This window comes from Callospermophilus lateralis, chromosome 5 (genome assembly GCF_048772815.1).
Source record: "Callospermophilus lateralis isolate mCalLat2 chromosome 5, mCalLat2.hap1, whole genome shotgun sequence".
NCBI classification, from domain to species: domain Eukaryota; kingdom Metazoa; phylum Chordata; class Mammalia; order Rodentia; family Sciuridae; genus Callospermophilus; species Callospermophilus lateralis.
Window position 1 is genome coordinate 160875399 of NC_135309.1, and position 15773 is coordinate 160891171.

The window sequence follows — 15773 nt, forward strand, 5'->3', positions numbered from 1 at the left end:
CATCTTCTAATTTACAAAGACCTTTCCAAAGATTTCAATGGAAAGTTTTGCCTCAGGGAATGAAAAATAGCCCCACCTTATGTCAAAAGTTTGTTGATGCAGCCTTAGTGTCCACGAGAAGTAAGTTTCCATCTGGATATATAATTCATTATATGGATGATATTTTATTAGCTCATGCTGATTATTTGATACTCCAACAAATACTTAATTTTATGATTACAAGTTTACAAGACTGGGGATTAAAAATTGCTCCTGATAAAATTCAAACTCAGGCTCCTTTTTCTTACCTAGGAAGATTAATTAATTCCAACAATATAACTTCTCAAAAAATACAGATTAGGGTTGATTCTTTACATACTTTAAATGATTTTCAAAAACTTCTTGGGGATATTGATTGGATTAGGCCTCACTTAAAATTAACCACTGCTGACCTTAAACCTTTATTTGAAATTTTACAGGGAGATTCAAATCCAAATTCACCTAGACAATTATCTCCTGAGGGAAAGAAGGCTTTATTTAAGGTGGAGAAGGCTATTTCAGATCATTATTTACAACAAATAGACTACAATAAGCCCTTGATGTTAATAATCTTACAGACTTCACACACTCCTACTGGATGCCTATGGCAGGATGATCCTTTAGAATGGATTCATTTGCCTTCTACTCCAAAAAAGATTAATATTTCGTATCCCACCCAGGTGTCATTATTAATTTGTAAAGGTAGACTTCGAAGTAGAGAGCTCTTTGGACGAGATCCATCCTCCATTATTATTCCATATAAAAAGGAACAATTAGATTTCTTATTAAATGTTAATGATGAATGGCCTATAGCATTACAGGGATTCTATGGAGAAATATTGTTTCATTTGCCTAACCACCCATTACTACATTTTATGACTAAGGTAAATACTATTTTTCCTAAAAACTTTTCTCATGTGCCCCTTGATGAGGCTTCTCTAATTTTTACAGATGGATCCTCTAATGGAATAGCTGTTACTATTATAGATGACCAAGAGCCAATAGTTCAACAAACAACTGAAACCTCTGCTCAAAGGACGGAATTAATTGCTATTATAACTGCTTTTGAAAAGGTTACACAGCCTTTTAATCTTTATACTGATTCCCAATATATAGTTAATCTCTTTCCAGCCATAGAAACATCTTCTTTGTCCTCTCATTCATCAATTATTAATATATTACAAAAGTTACAAAAATTAATATTACAGAGATCCTATAAATTTTTTATTGGACATATTAGAGGACATTCTGACTTACCTGGACCTTTAGTGGCAGGAAATGCTAAAGCTGATTTATTAACTAGGACTGTTTATAACGTTATTGAACAAGCTACTAAAGATCATCAATTACATCATCAAAATTCTGCTGCTCTTAGAGCACAGTTTCATATAACTAAAGAACAAGCTAGACAAATTGTTAAACAATGTCAAATCTGTCCTACTCACTTTCCTTCTCCACAGATGGGTGTCAACCCTAGGGGTTTATTACCTAACAAATTGTGGCAGATGGATGTTACTCATATTCAAGAGTTTGGAAAGTTATCTTTTGTTCATGTTTGTGTAGATACTTTCTCACATGTTATTTTTGCTACAGCACGTACTGGAGAAGCTTATAAGGATATTGCCCAACATCTTTTTGCCTCCTTTGCATATATGGGATTACCTCTTCATATTAAGACAGACAATGCTCCTGCTTATATTTCAAAAACCTTTAAACACCTATGTCAGACACTTAACATAGTTCATTCCACAGGCATCCCCTATAACCCACAAGGACAAGCCATAGTGGAAAGAGCTCATCAGACCTTAAAATCTCAAATTAATAAATTAAAAGAGGGGGAACTACATTATAGCTCTCCTCATCAAATTCTTCAACATGCTCTATTTGTTATTAATCATTTAAATGTAAATGATTCTAAATTAACTCCAATGCAACGTCATTGGTCTGAGCAAACAGTAACTCAAAAACCTTTAGTTAAATGGAAAGATCTTCTTACTGGACAGTGGAAAGGACCTGATATTCTCTTAACATCGGGTCGAGGATACGCTTGTGTGTTTCCACAGGACGCTACTTCACCTTTGTGGATTCCAGATCGACTCATCAGACATTATGACTCACCCATATCGCAGGCGGAGGTTCCTCCCCAAGCCATACCCAAGGATGCCATCGACCCAGGATGAAGAACTTGCCAAGGACATGACTAATCTTCACCTTCATTCCCCTCGACAGGCACGAGCAACATTGACATCAAAATTACCATCCTGGGGTCAAATAAAACATCTGACCAGTCAGGCACAAAACTTGGTTGTTAGCCAAGGTGCCTCTGCCTCTCCTGAAAAGGTGTTTCTTGCTATGCTAGCACTCTTATCCTGTCAGGTATCACTGATTTCTGCTAATCAATCTTATTGGGCTTATTTTCCTGACCCTCCTCTTTTAAGAGTTACTGATTGGGGAAAACTTAATATTAAGGTGTTTACTGATAATCCTGATTTGTTAGGAGGGATTTCTGACTCCCTTATTCCTCATAAGATGTCCTATAATATTAATTTCAAGGGTTTAATAGAAGAGACTCCTATTTGCTTTGCTACTGATAATAAATTCATCCCTCAAGGATGTATGCCTATTAATTATAGACAATATTTTACTGATTGCCCTCCTGGCTTCCCAGACATGGATGATAAAAAGAGGAGCCTTTGGCTCCTCGAAATGGTTTCTTTAGGATATTATATAGTTAATGAAACCTATGTTAATAAAACATTACCTGAAGCCATTGATCCATGTGGATTAAAGAATAACAAAAAAGATTTTTATTGGAATAATATGATTGATCCTTGGGAAGAATTTCCTCATTGGTTTCAATGTGAATTTATACAAAGGGCACAAGTCTTTCAGCCTAAGTCTTCAGATGTTAAGATCTATGATTGGTCTGCTTCTGCCCCTCATTTTGATTATAAAAATTATTTTAAGACTAAATCTCAAAAATTTAATCATACTGAAGGAATGTATACAAGTTCTCCTATTCATAGATGGTTCTCACCTGGTTGGGTCACTCCCATATTTCAGAGTGAGCTCCCTAATGGAAAGGTTTCATACTTCCCAGATCTTTTTAGATTAATTGCAGCTACTAATATGGTTCTTTTAACCAGACCTGGTAAAACTCCAGAACCTTTCAATGTTCGTGCTTGCATTAATGCTCCTCATGCTATTTTAGTAGGTAATAATAATACCTTGACAATTAATCGTAATAATAGTGTTTATTCTATTTCCTGTGATCAATGTATGTTAACTAATTGTATACATGCTAATCTTCCAAAAAACTACACTACTTTTATAATTATACATCAGCCTTCCTATGTAATGATTCCTGTCCTTCTTAATGATGATTGGTATGATGATGAAGGGTCACAAATTCTTAAAAAATTTAATGAATTAATTAGACCTAAGCGATTTGTTGCAACATTAATTTTAGGAATTACAGCATTAATAGGAATTATTACTTCTTTAGCTTTATCTACTACAGCTTTAGTTAAAGAAATTCATACTGCTCATCATGTTAATGATTTATCTCATAATGTTTCATTAGCATTAGCTATTCAAGAAAAAATAGATAAGAAATTGGAGGCCCAAATTAATGCCTTAGAGGAAGCTTTATTATATGTAGGAAACAAGATTCAAAACATAAAAACTCAAATGACAACCAAATGTCATGCTAATTTCAAATGGATCTGTGTTACTCCCTTAAAATATAATCAAACTAAATATGGATGGAATCAAGTACAAACTCATTTATTAGGGATCTGGAATAAAACTGAAATAGGCCCCAATATACAAGATTTACAACAACAAGTAAAATATATAAGTAAGGCTTATTTATCTACTGACTCTACAGCTGACTTTGCTGCAGATTTATACAAAAATGTACAAAAAACTATTTCCAATAGTACTTGGTGGTCATATATGATTAATATTGGTTTTGGCTTTTTATTCATTGTTCTTGTTTGTCTCATTCTTCCAGTCCTCTTCAGACTTGTCTGGAAATCAATCAGAAGCATCTCCGTCCAAATCGAACACCTCAAATTAAAAAATAAAAAAGGGGAAAATGCTGCGCCCCTCCCCTGACTCAGGCAATGGCAAGGCCCTACTGAGGTGGATGGCGCAAGGCGTCCATCCTCTGGAGGAGCGCAGTATGTTTCTGGGAATGGGCTGATTTGTTTTTGTATTCCTTTAATAAGTATACTTGTGACTTCTCATATGACCATTAAGTATGAAGGAAAAAACATGACTTTCCCAATTAATACAACTACTTCTAAAGAATGGATCTGTTTGCTCTAAATGCAATGATTCAGCTGTGGAGTGTAAATTGTTAATGTCTAATGAAAAACTCCCTGTATTCCTGTCAAGGAAGTTTTTGAGAAATTAAATTAAAATCTAGAGAAGAAAAATTAATGTTAAGAAGACAGATTAGTGCTTAGTACTGGGCAACTTGTTCTTGTTCCTGTGCACAATGGTTTGTGCTCTTACTCTTGTTTGATTAAAACTAATAACAAGTCAACCACTTGCCATAATCATGGCACCGGTTCCAGTCAGTAAGTCAAGGAAGAATAGTCAAGGTATAGGCCAATAGTTTGGGACATTTGTAACTATTATTAAAAGTTAACTAAGCAAAAACAGCTCAAAGCAAAACACGAACTGAAAGTACAAATGTTTGCTTATGTATAAGCCAAGATACATTCTTCTATTCTGATTGTAGCTAGGTAATATTTTGTTTCTTTGAATAATGATTCCTGTTTTGTAACCACAAAGTACTGTGAGCCTGCCAAAATGAAAAGTATATATGATCAAGTTCACAAGTAAAGATTGGGATCAACACCTGCACTTTGGTGTCTGTGTTGTTTCTCCACCCCTCTTTCGCCGACTCCTCACCATCCGTTCGTCTCCTGAGACCCCCTGTTGGAGCTGGTCTCCGACACAGCTCCACTGGCACAAGGTCAGGGCATCTTCTGAACCGTGCGTGGAGTCCTGCACTCATCAAGCACAAGCCAGGGCTGCCGGCTGCCCTGACCTCAGAGGGGAGCAGACCTGCCTGTGAAGATGTCGCAGCTCAAGAGAGCCGCACGGGGAATATCGCACAGGGCAAAGGCCAGGGGCCAAGCTTCCTCCTCCTCAGCACCTAGCTGACTAAGCCATTCTGAACTTATTTCATGTGAACTCTGGGTCCTACTTATCCCCACGCCCTGCCATATTATCCCATAGCTGTCTGTCAAATGTAACCATCTAGAGTCCGTGAATGTGCAGGGCACATCTCTCTGAGTGAAGATTGGAGCCCGAGGCAGAGACCGCAGTCCAGGGCTGTGGTCTTTCTACTGCTGTACAGACCTCGCTCACAGATGTTCCACGAGAGCAGCCCTGAGGGTGGGATGTGCATGGGCTAATTCACTACTTATCCTGAGACACCAGATGCTTCTGGCACCTGTGAAGTCTGAAAACTGCCCTCTCCCAGTTTCTATCCTTGGCTGGCTCTGAGGATTGCAGAAGAGAGCTGAGCCAGACAGCTTTAGAGCTGTCTCAGGTCACCCCAGAAGTCTGTCCTTGTCCTTCCATTGCTGCTAGGGCTGTGAAGGCTGCTGCTTCGCAGGAAGTTGGTTACAGGTGGTTTCAGACCCTTGGGCTGGCGTGGCATGCGGGGAAGAGCACCGAAGGGAAGATGGAGATTATTTCTAGATTAGTACTTACGGGCTTTTTCCATTTCCAAGAAAGTGTAATTGGTTTCATTAATAAGCTGGGGTGCTTATTTTTCCCTTTTAATATAATCATCTGGGTACTATTAGCTCCCAATTTAATATGCATAGGTAGAATTGTAATGAGAGTGATTTGTCTGGTTGGGCATTTTAAAAATGTTAAACACTTTTTGCAGGGAAGCCACCCCAGGTTTCTAGTACAGTTTTGTGAGTCCTGGGCTACTGGAGGAGCGTCCTGCAGGGCAGTGGGAGTCGGGGGTGCTCCGAGGTTGCCCTCCTGGCCTCTACATAGGGCTGTGACTGACTCCCTCCTCCACACAGAAGTGAGGACAGGGGCTGTGAGGGGACCTGGGACAGAAGGGAGGGTCTAGATGTCTGTCTCCCTTCCTTGTACTTGGGAACTTTAGCCTTCTTCTAGGAAAGCCCTTAAGCCCAGGGACAGGACATGGCACTGCGTGTGGGCTCTGGGAGGCTAAGGCACAGCAACACTGGCCACGGCACCCAGGGCTCCTGGGGTATGTCTCCAGGTTCAGAGAGGCTGTCCCCGGGTGTGCCTAGGAAGCCCCTAATGGATAGTAGTGTCGTGACGGTACTTTGGGCTCTTGGAAATGAAGACGCTGGCTAAATAGATGGAGATGTAAGTTCATCTGGCAGAAGTGAAGTTTGCTCTTGGCACCAGGAATTTTGGCGTTGGAGTGACAGCTGCGTGTGTTTTGTAGGGTCCCCTTTCAGGGCAGAGCACTTCCAGTCAGAGAAGAAAGGCACATCTGCCTCGAAAACCACAGGAGCCACCTAACCAAAGCCGTGAGAACAAGAGAAAGCTCGATGCAGCCACAGAGGCGCCAGATGCAAGCTCAGGCCACAGTCAGACCTGGACGAGTGTGCCCCAGCCAGGCGGCCCCTTGGGCCCCTCCACTCCCCTGGCCTGGCCCGCCGATCCTCAGGGGCTTTTGGCAGGGTCTGTGCTTGTGGGGAACACGATTTCCTTAGGCAAGTGCTGCCCCTGAACAGAGCCATGGGGGAGAAGGGTAGGGCAGGAAAGGCGAAGGGACAGACAAGGAGGGGTGCACGTCACCAGGACAGCGACGGCACTTGGAAGGCAGCTATTCCTGAAAAGCCATCTTTAATTATTTAATCAAATTAAAATTTTTAATTTAAGCCGGGAACTTTTGATTTACCTGCCAACTTGGCGGGTCTACCTGAGGCTTCAGAGAAGATGGAGTGGAGCACGTCCAGGGAGCCCTCCTCCCCCGCCTGCTCCTCTCCGGTCCTGCTCAGGGGGGCTGAAAACAGCCTTCATGAAGGACACTGGGACCCACACCCAGAGCAGCCCCTGCCCAGTGGGTAGTGCAGGGCCCTGTCCAGCCACCTCTTTGGCCTGCTGCTTCTACAGTGTGGGATGGCATCATGTCACACAGAAGGATGGGTAGACCTTGACCACCGGGAGTCGGGGAGGACGTTGATCGGCCTTGGTTGGGGACCCACCTGCAGACCACAGGCAGCTGCTTCCTTTGATTTCTCTGTCTCAAGACTGCAGTGTGGCGGACAGAGGCGGCACAGAAGTACTGACATTCAGCAGAGGGCTGGCTTAGATGGGGGAGGGAGGTTTTATCACAGCCTGTGATGAAGGAAGACAGCACGCAGATGATGAAACAGGTCCACAGCCCAGAGTGACATGAGACCTCTATATTCCTCTCACATATACACCTTGAACTCCTTTTGTACATATTTGTTCCCCCAGACTATAGAAAACAGATGTAATTAAGGGGGGGGGTTGACATTTTTCCAAAGAATGTTTGGAAACTCTATATAGATTATATTTGAAATTTTAACAATTACAGTATGATTTTAAAAATTTTGCTGGATCAGTTGCATCTAAAAATGAAAGTCCAGTGCACCCCCTGATTAAGTCTGGCCAGAGCTCTGGACCAAAATGCAGTGTGTCACTGGGGCCACAGGCAGACTAGAGCTAAGGACAGGAGGCCTGAGCGTGGGAGTGGTGGCCCATGGCCAGCCCAGAGTCAGCACTTCCTAAGAGAACAGCCGTGCTGGCCTCAGGTCGGGGACTGAGCCACAGCTCCTCAGGGAGGGCAGGCGAGCCACTGCCCTGCTCCCACTGTTGGCTTTCTATAGGAGAACACCAGGAGCAGGCAGCCAGAGGTCTCTTGTGTCCCCCGTTCTTCTCAATCTTGGCCCTGGACACTGTGGCAAACAAACAGAAAACAGGTGAGTTCAAAATCACTTGGGATTTCAAGACACAGACCAATAGAAGACTTAATGTTTTTACCTTTACAGGTAAATATTTACATGCTCCCTGATCAAAAAATGTAAGTTAAAAGAAAAAAAGGGACTTGTAACAGATTTGCGTAAGTTCTAATGAAAACAAAGCATCCTCTCAGACCTTGCTTTCCGGGGGCTGGACACTGGTGCGGGGCATTCAGCTCTCCATCTCTTCCTAGCAGGATGAACCCTGGAGCCAGGAGCCTTGGGATGGCTGGTGAGGCAGCCTCCGGGTATGGGGGCAGCTCAAGCCACATGTGAGAGGGGCTGTACCTAAATTTTGCATGTCTATGTTTGGCATGAAGACATTTAATTTAAAGCAACTGAAATTCACTTAACACAAGGTGGCAGGTGGGGCAGCTGAAGGAAGGCAGGGTGATACAGGGGAGAGGGCATATCAGAAGCTGGGACAAATCTCTGTCCCTCTCTAGCCTCTGCCCCCTGCCCTCTGCAGGATGCAGCAAAGTTAAGGGAAAGACAGGCAGACTCATGCTCTCTGCATATTTCCCTTAATTACTTCTCCTCCCCCATTCCAACTTACATAGACCAGTTTCTAGAATTCTCCATGCAGCAGCATCTCTTGTGGCAGAGCCCAAGATTTTGTGTCCCTTTCAACCTCTATTCAGGATGGAGAGAATGGCAGACAGCTTCCCAGCAAGGGCCGCAGCTTGCCGTATCACAGGGCAGAGCAAATGAGATTAGAGCCTAGTGTGTCTAGACAGCGCCTTTAAACAACCAGAGAGGAGACGCAGACATCGCAGGTGCACCTACTGGTCCTCTGTGGTTCTGAGCTCTTTGTTGCATCGTCGACTTCCCCTAAAGAGAGCTGAGACGGCAGCCTGTGGGCAGTGAGGCCCCTGCCTTTTCTGCCTGTTAGTGCTGCCTCTGATCGATCCTGCACCATCTGGGGATTGTCACCTCTCCTGTGACTTACAGGCTCTTCTTTCTGGATCTCGATCCTCATGAGGACTCCTTTTATTCATCCAGGAGGATGAATGGATCCATGTTAAGGAATGAACCAGTGTCTCCCAGCACCTGGGAATCGGGATGGAAGAAATAACAATTTCATGAAAGCAGAATAAGCTAGCAGAGCCTTGTAACCATGGCACAGAGGCATGGAGAACAGGGGCCTTAGGATCACTCAGCATCCCCCTCTCCAAAGACTCAGGAGGAAGGGTCATGCCACCAACATGGGGACACAGGGTCTGGGCAGAGAGCGCCTGTTGACCTCCTGTCTGAATATTTCTATTCACAGAGCAAAATTTTTCTCTAAGGAAAACACTGTGGATAAAACATAAACCACTGGTGAGTTTTTACCCACCAACCCCTCCAGTTGTACCACCAACCCCTGCAGGGACACCACACAACCTCCCATCCCACCTCCACCCCAGCACAACATCTCCATGCCTCTGTGGTTGGCCAGAACCCTGAAGTCATGGCTTTGAGAAGGAACCCATCCAATTTGGCTGAATCCTTTTAGTGACTGAGGACAAAATACCACCAGAAATAGAAGCCTCAAGAACATGTGAAGAATAACGAAAGAGGAATTCCGATGGAAAGATATTCTCCAATTCTGTGATTCATTGTTGATGCATCTGAATGTTCCTGTGAGCAAGACTAAACTGAATTTCATTCTCATGGAGAAGAGGAAAAGAAAAAGAGTTCAAAGGGAAATACTCAATGGCTTTTTGCTCGTAGAAAAAGAACATACCAAAACAAATGTTCATATGACCAGTTGTAACTTTTAAGGAGACTGAATCCCAAGAGCTCACGTGAAGGTGTGTGCAGAGCTCTGCTCAGCTTAAGCCTTCGCACAGAATGGGCGTGAGCTGCAGCTGGCCAGGGCTGCTCATCTAGAGTGTGGTCAATGTCATGTGCTCCACCTGGGGGCATACTCTGTCTCTGACAGGGTTGTGAGGAAATGCAGAAGTCCCTGTTGCAGCAGCAGTGAATTTCAAATGGCAAAACACATCTCAGAATGGTGCTGCGATGAGTTTCATGTTGGTTGGTCTGCACAACCCTCTCCTTCAAGGTGCCTGAATCCAGACATGGCGGGCATGGGGTTAGATTGGCTTTTCCCAGTGCCTGCTGGAAATATATTTTTCTCTCATTGCATCCAATGCCCATAAGGCCAGGTCTACCTGCAGAGCCAAAGGTGGTAAATGCAGGACAGTCTTAGATTTTTCCTGGCTGCAACCATGGTTCCTAAACATAGCCTATGCCTACTCTGTGTGTGATGTTCAGCATCCTGGTATCATTTAGAGTTTCAACTTCAGCGCTGGCTTCTCTCCTTTTCCCTTCCTGGACTTAGCACCCCAGGTTCCTGACAAGAGGAACTCGGGGGGAGGTAGGGCCAGTGTCTCATGGTGCCCTGAAGGAGACATCGTTCCCCAAGCTGGAGATGAGAACGCCTGTTTTCATAACAAATGGGAAGGGCAAGGATGGCGAGAGACAGAGAGAAACCCGAACCCTCCATCAGTGCTGAGCCTCTGAGTTACCTGCATTTCCGCTTTCCCCATTTTCTAGCTACAGACATTATCTACTTCTCGAGTCTTATGTAGAAATTGCACTTTACCAGACAATTTATGTTCATAATATACCAGTGTAAAATGAAACTTTTATTAAACAGAGTTGAACTGATTATTTAAAACACAGTTGAAAGGGTGCTTATTATATTAAAATGGCATTGAAGGGGACATCTATTTCTGGCAACATTGTAAAATCCTGAGTATCAAGCAATTATAATGATAGCTGCCACTTACACAGAGCCTGAGAATGGCTCTAAAAACTTGTAAATGTGAACTCATTTATTCCTTATGCACAAGATGAGCCAGGCAAGACGATCCTTTCCAATTTGTAAACGGGGTAACTGAAGCACAGAGAAGTTATAAAGCATTTAATAGTCTGCTCAGTGCTAGGCCTGGGTTTGAACCAAGGCAGACAGGCTTCAGGGTTCACATCATCAGGATGCTACGCAGCATTGCCAATCAGTTGGGAAATAGACATGCTGGCTGTATTACAGCGGATATAATTTTAAAGGTAGAAAAGACATCAGGAAAGTAAGAGAAAAGTCCAGCAGAATTTGAGAGAGCCTTGAAAAGAAGGGTGGAGGTGTAGCTGTCACTGTAGCCTCAGGGATACAAGAGCAGGAGACAAGGCCCGGGAAGGAGTGGCACTCTGTGACCGTACCACGGGTGAATGTCAGGTCTCTGGCACAACTTCACTGCGCACAAAATGGCCTGTTCAGTGAAAAGGTGAAAAGAAAAAAAGGCGAAGTAACCTCAGAAAGCAAGCAAACAAGTTCTCCTGCCTGGAACTGGACTGGGAAGAAAAAGGTACTTCCTAAGAATATATAACACAGGCAGCCTACCTGTTGAAGTAATGCTACCTGTATTCCAAAAATGACTAATTGGTACAAAGTGGTGCCCAGCCCGAAAGTCCAGGGGTACCACAAAAGAAACCCCAGACCATCTTATAGGAGCTCACCTGCAACCTAGTCTGCCCAGGAGTCCTGGACATAATGTCCACCCGAGATGACTCCCAACCCAGCTGTGAGACAGAGAACCTACTATGGCAAGAGTCTGGAAACACGACCAGCCAGTGAGATGTCCAAGGACTCAAGAGGTGGACCTTCTGGGGAAGCCACGGGACAAGGACACTTAATTCAGCAGAAGCACCAGACAGGGAGTCGAGGTGTGAGAAAAGCCAAGTTATGTCACAGTGGTCAACTTAGGCTTCGACTATATCGCTTGTTGCTCTAAAACTGTTGTATTTTTTTCCTTTTCCCCAACCTTCTTTCCCTAATCTTCTCCTCCCTAATCCCAGGAAACAGGATTTCTTTGAATCACCTCTTTAAAAACTCCCTGTTCCCTCTGATGCCACAGCCCCTGGGACAGGACCCCCTGTGTTTCTCCTTTGCTACCAAAGCAATAAATCTTCTTTTTCCTTTTTCTCAAAATCATTTCCTGGTTACTGGATGAGCATTAGGGTCAAGGACCAAGTTTTCTGTGACAGTTATAACCAACAAGCCAGTAAGATATAAAATACGACCAAATACAAGAAATAAAAAATCACGGGAGTGAGGATGTTATACAAAGCAGAGTAGAGATAAAATGATTGTTCCAGAGCTGTGCTCAATATTACCTCAAGGGGTGTTTTAAAGAATCAAATTGTATGTATGTAATACCTAGAAAATGTAAGTACTGAATAATCGTTTTTAAATACATTAAATAAATACATAGCACATAGAATTGAATATTTACATGAAATGCACATAAATATATATTTCAAGATTTAGCAGAAATGCAGGGAAAAATTACTTTCCAATGTCATAAAATGGAATAGGAATTCCAGATGGGGAAATAAAGAAAATGGAAGAAAAAACTCTCCAAAATATAATAACTAGAAATTTTTCAGAATTGAGGGAAATACCAGTTCTCCTAAGCATAAATTCTAATGCATCTAATTGAACACACGAAAGATAGATGGATGTACTAGGCCATCAGAGGGCAACTGTAAACTCTATAAACCATAAACCCTCCCTCCAATTGGACCAACGGCCTAAGAGAGATTTACTTACATCACATCAAAATCTGCCTGGTGAAAGGCTTCTCCAGGTCAACAGCAGAAGCCATGAGGTGGTAGCTCGGGATCAAGGGCACGTTGGATCTCCCCTGAAGTTAGGGTGACTCATCTCCATGGTTTTCAGAGACTGGCTGAAATACTAACTGCTTTTGTGCTAATTCTTTACAAGAAAGCAATGCTTTGATGTCACGATCCCGGCCCTTCCTGGGGCCGTGTCCAGTCACCTGCTAACTGTCACCATGGCCCCCACACAGCCCTGATGCTAAGTAGCCTTAGCTCTCCACGCACCACCTGATAGAGAAGGAGGACTTCAGGCCACTTCCCTCCAACCCTGCCCCCTCTCAGCAGCAAGCAGCTTGGAGCTGTCACCTGTCGTCCCATAGAAATGGAACTAGAACCTGACTGTGAAGAGATGTGACAGTGGGCCACGTTATGCTTTGCATACAGCCCTGCTCTGCCACTGTGACTGTTAACACCAACATATTCCTTTCTCTTCCTTCCTCCCTCCCCTCCTAATTTCCCCTCCCTAATCTCGGGGAGCAGGACTGTCTTTCTTCCCCACCCTAGGCAGGATCCTCTGTCCTTCAGACACACCCACCACAGGAATGAAGCAATCCAGACTCAGGGATGGCACCAGAAGATCTAAGAAATGACTGTCTCCTAAATTCACAAGGGAATTACGACTCCAGACAGGGAACACATGGAACGTAGCTTCTAACTAACCTACTTAAAGACCTCCTGTGTCCCCTGATGGGGAGGACCACAGCCTCTGGGATAGGAGACCCTGTGGTGTTTTCTGTGTTAGCAAAACACTAAAGTTTCTTTTTCCAAGAAGAAGAAGAAGGAGGAGGAGGAGGAGGAAGAGGAGGAGGAGGAGATGGAGGAGGAGGAGGAGGAGGAGAAAGAAAGAAAGGAAGGAAAAGGAAAAGAAAGAAAGAACAAAAATCATGTGGTAATAGAATAATGTCCAAAGTATCAAAGAAAAAAGAGGAAAAGATCTTCTATATGGAATTCTATACCCAGCTGAAGTACTGTTTGATGGAGAAGTTAGATAGGGTCACTTTCAGACAAGACTGGGGAATGTCACCACTAACTAAATTCCTGTAAAAGAAGAAAACACACTTATTAAAAAAAAGATCATTGAAGCCAGAATAAACAACAAAGAGAAAATACGAGTAAATCTAAATGCACATCCTCTGTTAAGACAACACAAACAGTAATCACGGTTTGTGGCCCCCGGTGAAGAGGGCCCCTGGGCGCTGAGCTGCAGCAGCACACACATGGAGGGCGCTGATCTCGGCCGCGGCCCTCTGCCATGAGTGACCCAGAGATCTTGGTGGCCTGCGCTGTTGTTAAGTCAAATATCTAATGTTGAAATTTAAAATATGCCACATAAGACTTGCAAGAGAATGTGAAACTTCTAACTCATTCATATAAATAAAAAGAGGTAAATGCTATTGGCTGGTATGAGAGCCAGGGAGAAAAAGAATAAGCACACAGAATACAGAAAGGTTTAACACTGTTTATAAGGTCTTGGTGATTATGGGATTATACTTGACCAGTGTGACTGAGAAAAACAGAGGGAGAACGCTGTACTCACTCACAGTTGTTTTGAACCCAGGTAGAATCATTATAAATGACCTCTTCTGGATGAGTGACCTTCATCACTCCTGAGGTACAGCTGCCACAAAGAATTCCCGTCATGGTAATGACACCTTATGTGACAGGCTGCACACCAGACACCCTCTCCAGAGACGCTATCTAACATTTATTATTATAAAACACAAATGAACACAATGAGAGAGAAGATATCAGACATGAACATTGGGTACCGAGCAGTACCAGTGAAATGTGGGTTGATTTTGAATAATGTGATTGAGTGGAGTACGGCAGTCATTATGTCTTTAAAATAAGTTCACAGATGGTGACAACGTGGGAGATGATGGGGGGTGGAGGGGAATCAGAGGGTGCGGCTGATAGACACTGATGAAATGCTTGTGTCGAACAGTCAGACGTTTAAGGGTAACCCAGAAACGTGTAGGTAGGATTTGCAAAGTTCACACCACTACAATAAAATGTGGAGGAAAAGAATCCATAAAAACGAATGCACAATGAAAATGAAAACAACTGCCTAAGGAGTCAGCTCTCCGGGAGACAGAATAGACAGCATTATCAAACTCCCAAGGACTCAGAGAGAGGTCATAGGATAAAGAATGTTTAAAGTTATTAGGCAACTTACAAAACGGGCAGAGTCCCTGATGCAATGGCAGGTCACTATGACAAGGGTCAGGAAAGAGCCAGCAGCAAAGGACGCATTAGATGAGATGGATTCAGAGAAACCATGATCGGCTGGAAACAGACCTGCAGGAGTCACTCAGAATTAGACACAGAGAGACCAAGACAGGAGGTTTTTGAAAATGACTCACTTTAACTTAGTGAAAGAAGAAAGTTTAGCACATTTTTAATAGAATTTTGGATGAAGCAAACTATTCAAGAAATAGTGACTAAAAACTTAGAAGAGACACGTGTTCAGGAACCTCACCAAGCCCTGAGCCAGATACAGAAGTTACACACCCATAAACACTTTGTTATGCAGTTTCTTCATGTCAAATATCAGGGAAAAAAGCTCCAAAGACAGACAGAGAGGAAAGCTTGCTCGGGAAGGAGTGACAGCTGGTATCGGTGGTGTCTCCCCCAGTGACAAGAGGAGTTCCCTTCAAAGCGCTGAACACTTGAACCTGCCAATTCAGGAAGCAGAAAGCCAAGGCTAGAGCTCTGAGCTACCTGCTTCTGCAGAGCATCTCTTAGTGACAGAAGGAAACAGGGAATTGTTCGGAGATGAGGACTGGACCCGGGAAGCAACAGTGAACACTGTGAGCAGTAGAGCTGGGGAAGACGAGGGTTGATCTAAACAAGCAAGTATTGAATGAATTAAAACCCAACACAATTCCACGCACGGTGTTTTAAGGGAAATGCAGAGCAGAAGAAAGTGCAGCCTCCTTCCGGGGGCCCACGCTGGCCTGCAGAGGGGCTGCTGGCCTCTCTGAGCTCTCGTCCCTGCTGGTCTTTATTGACGTGGCTGCAGTCACGTGTGCAATCATCAGCTGGCAATTTGTGCACGTTGCTTACATTCTCTGAGTTTAAATTTCCTCA